At 35.2% G+C, this 4,197-nt stretch overlaps 1 protein-coding gene across 4 annotated transcripts in view; it reads left to right on the top strand.

The window, feature by feature from the left end:
* LOC120534138 (voltage-dependent calcium channel subunit alpha-2/delta-1) overlaps positions 1 to 4,197 on the top strand; it is a 690,895-nt gene that overhangs the window by 48,281 nt on the left and 638,417 nt on the right. The window lies entirely within an intron of this gene.

The raw sequence follows: 4,197 nt of genomic DNA, 5'->3' as shown, positions 1-4,197 counted from the left end.
CGACAACAGACCGCAAAGGATGATGGCCACGCCTGGGCTGATGGGAATTGTAGTTCCTGCTACCTCCCGTTCGCTCCATTCGCCTGAGCAAACTTTTCTCAGAAGACCTATCGTTTTATCGAGTCATGCGACCAGGGTAGTATCGAAAAAATTTGCTATTGTGGTACGACGGTATATACAATACCTTTACATCCCTACAAGGCAATGATTATATTATTATATTATGTACATTAAAGAACCTTTAACAACAAATCAAATCAAATTAAAAATATATCAAACAATTATTATAAAAGTAAAGTTAAATAAATCGGACTCTGCAGCTGCATGAATAAAAGATAGTTCCACTTCCGGTTAATGGAAGTAGCCCAAAAGTAGAACAAAAGTACCAGCCAGTTAATTAAACTGAAGACATGCCCCATTCAGGATAGCTTTATTTCTTGCACACAGTGGTATTAGGACAAGACCCTACCCCCGGGACCCTAAATCGGTGTAAGTTTGTTTGTAAATGGAAGGATACTGTACAAAGACAAGTAAATATAATATAAGAGACGGAGGTGTTGGTTAGAAACGATGAAGCTCTTCTCCTTATTATTCCTTATTTGTGAGATGACTTTGTACAAGACACCTTAAAATCAGTATGTATTTCATACACTTAATTCATTTCAAGTGATTGGTTAAAAAGCAATATTAAACATATTTTAAACTGTCTCGGTACTCCAGAGATTTGCTGTTTGCAAACTAAAGTACATTAAACCCCTTTGGTAAGTAATCCTAGCCATAAAGAAGCCAAAGACAGCTAAAAGCTAATGCTAAGGTTTCATGTGAATTATCGGTTATTAATACAAAAGCATCAGCAACAGGACTACCAGGAATGGAAGGATTATCTTATAGTTGTGATGAATTGTTAGCTACTTAATTTCCCGCTGAGGTGAATAAAAAAATCTATCTATCTATCTATCTATCTATCTATCTATCTATCTATCTATCTATCTATCTATCTATCTATCTGTCTATCTATCTGTCTGTCTGTCTGTCTGTCTGTCTGTCTGTCTGTCTGTCTGTCTGTCTGTCTGCAATCCTCCAACAAATAATAGCCAATAATTCTCAAATTGCTGCATATGTTTTAAAAAATGTTAGTGCTCAATTTGATCATTTCACAGAAGAGTTAAAGATTCCAGGCTTTAAATATAGCTTTAAAGTCTTCATATTTTTTGGCAAGTTTTCAGCTGAACAACAAAATACTTTAGCGTTTGAATTTAAATTTAAAGCTGGGATCAGTACATTTTTCTGTTACCATTAAAATGATAGCTTTCCCAAAGTACATCTTAATTCATTCACTCATCCACCACCAAAGCAATGTCATTTCCAGCTGCTTTAAAAAATTCTCCAAGTGGCTCATAATGTTAGATGTTGAAGATGTCTATGATGTATATTTACATTTCATACATTCTGCCTTAACTATTCAGACACTTAAGATCAAAATATTTTTAAAAAAGTACTGAGGATGTGTTAATGTCACAGGAGCTCTTATAAGCTGAGTTTTTGCACTTAGAATTTTAGAGTAAATGGCTTGAGGTTCAGTTAGCTGAAATGATCTTTAGCTACCAGGGAATTAAATTTTGATTTTCAAACTACTTCGGTTTTTTCTTGTGTTGAGGTACATCACTTTTGAGAAAAACATGTTGATTATTATGCAAAAAGGCCAACATAGCTAAACAAAATGTAATAAGAGAAGAAAATACAGATTGTTAGATATTATAGAGGGAATAAACATATATCAGATGAGTTATAATTTGAATCCAGGATAAATACATCCTGAATGGCAGGTATGTGGCAGAGAGGGTTTAGGATTTTTTTTTTGCAGTAAACTATCAGCTCAAAAACAAATCAGCTGTGAATGTTTATGCATTTTTCATGTGTCCAATAAAGATATGGCTTACCTAACAAAGTTTGCTTTTTCTTTACCTCTGTGCTGCTACAATATGCACTCTTAAGGCTGGATAGCTAGGTAAAGGGAAACTTGTGAACCTGAAAGGAAAACATATGATGTTAACTGGTAGCAAACAAAGTGTCTGATCACAACAGCAATACCCTCTGCCAGTTTCAGGCATTAGAATGTGGAGCTGGCTTTATGATGTAATGTAGATTTCTCTTTTCAGAAAACAGTGTGGATAGCAGCATTTTGCCAGACATATTCCCGTGTCAAGTTCAGTTTCACAGATGTTGAATATTACCCTCCAGAGAGCCCTGACTGAAAAACAGCAGACTCTTCTAAGTGTTTCCCTATCTAAAGAGCTTCAGTCTAGATTAACACTGTCTAAAAAGTTTCCTAAAATGCTTTTATTCTTGTTGTTTAAAGATATGCCTTGAACAGGGTATTTTTCTTCCAAATAGACACTATACGTCTTAAAAGAATGGTGTTTCTCAAAATTCTACCATTGAGCAACATGTACGTTGGCTGTGTGGCCTGTCCATTCCACTTCAGACCTACAGGTTTCTGGTTCAGTTAACACCTGTGGCTCACTATATGACCCTGGGCTATTATTTAACCAATGCTGCAGTGTATTTATGAACTAAGCATTCAGAAGTTAGACCCAAGGGCCAATAGTGTAATATAACAGTGGGCCAACAAGAACCCCTTTACAAATTGCTTCAGGACAATCCATGTATTCAGAGAGACAAAAAACTTAACTGTAAAAAAGAGCATCATTTTTTGTATATTTAACACTTTCAGCATAATACAGTAGTGAATTAAAAAGCAAGTGGAAACGCAGATGCAGCCCTAAGAAAATAACAATATTACCTGTATAACATAGAATTTCTTTTTTTTTTTTTCATTGATTATTTTTTGGAGGTTGGTAATAAAAAGAACATGCTATTGTAATACTGTGGTTATACATAGACAATTCTCCCCTGGGGCATTGATACAGACTCAGCTTAATTAAACTAGATGCAGGGAGATATATACTTTATGTATTGAGTGAAGCTGAATGGAGCAAATTTCCTTAATGAAAACCTGCTCCAGAGTGCTCTGGATCTCAGACTAGGCTAAAGGTTCCCCTTTCAACAAGACAACAACCCTAAGCACAAAGCAAATATAACACAACAATGGCTTAGGGACAACTATGGGAAAGTCCTAGAGCAGGGGTTTCCAAACTCAGTCCTGGGAACCCACTGTGGCTGCAAGTTTTTGTTCCAACCAGGTTCATAATCAGTAACAACACCTAATAACATTGTGCTCATTAAATTAGCCAGTATTTTTTCCCCTAATTCTACAGTCAGAAAAGCACAGCAGCATGATTATTAAATGTATAAGACATTTAGAAATATTTCTTCTTTGGCTATAGGTTTAAATGCTTAGTTCTCTTTTGTTTTTTTCATTATATTTTGCATTTTCTCTGTGCAGTTTTCCCCCTTCGTTGTATCTTATTAATGACGATTTAAAACAAGCAGACCAAACACCCAGGCAAATAACAGTGAATAATCAAAGGCTGCAAGTACTTTAGCATCAGACCCACTAATTAATAAATATTGGATTAATTAAACAATTACAACAACTGGAAAAGGTAGAATGAAAATGAAGATGAAACTATTGTTAAAAAGAAAAAAAATACATCATTCCCATATAAACGCTTGGTACATTTTAACATATTTTTTTTTTTTTACCAAACTTAGTTTTCTAATTTCTATATTGTTCCCAAAACACACAACTTGGGGAAATAACAGTTCACTTAATTAGCCCAGGAGTCCAATTAAAAAAAGAAGTTGGTTGGAACAAAAATCTGCAGCTACAGTGGGTCCCCAGGACTGAGTTTGAGAAGCACTGCACTAGAGGACTTAAGGGGTCCTCAATCACGGTCCTGGAGGACCGCAGTGGCTGCAGGTTTTGCTTTAATAAAAAGCACTTATTGCTCAAGTAACACTTCTGCTTCACTTTAGTTGTCTCGCTCGTTACAATTTTGAACCCTTATTGCTTATTTTAGTCTTAAGCAGCTGTATTCTTCATTTTTTAATTGCTCCTACTTAGCAATAACATGCAAATAACAAAAGAGACCAGCATTTCTACATTTAGCTTGTTACCATTTACACCTGTGTTTATCGTGCACTACTGGGTTTTATTAAATACTTGGATGGCAAGTGAAGAGAAAAAAGTGAAGGACCGAGAATTACTCATCCATTTTAGCCTTCAAATCATTT

Source organism: Polypterus senegalus, chromosome 8 (assembly GCF_016835505.1).
Source record: "Polypterus senegalus isolate Bchr_013 chromosome 8, ASM1683550v1, whole genome shotgun sequence".
Lineage (NCBI taxonomy): Eukaryota > Metazoa > Chordata > Cladistia > Polypteriformes > Polypteridae > Polypterus > Polypterus senegalus.
This window is presented reverse-complemented; position numbering and strand designations above follow the sequence as displayed.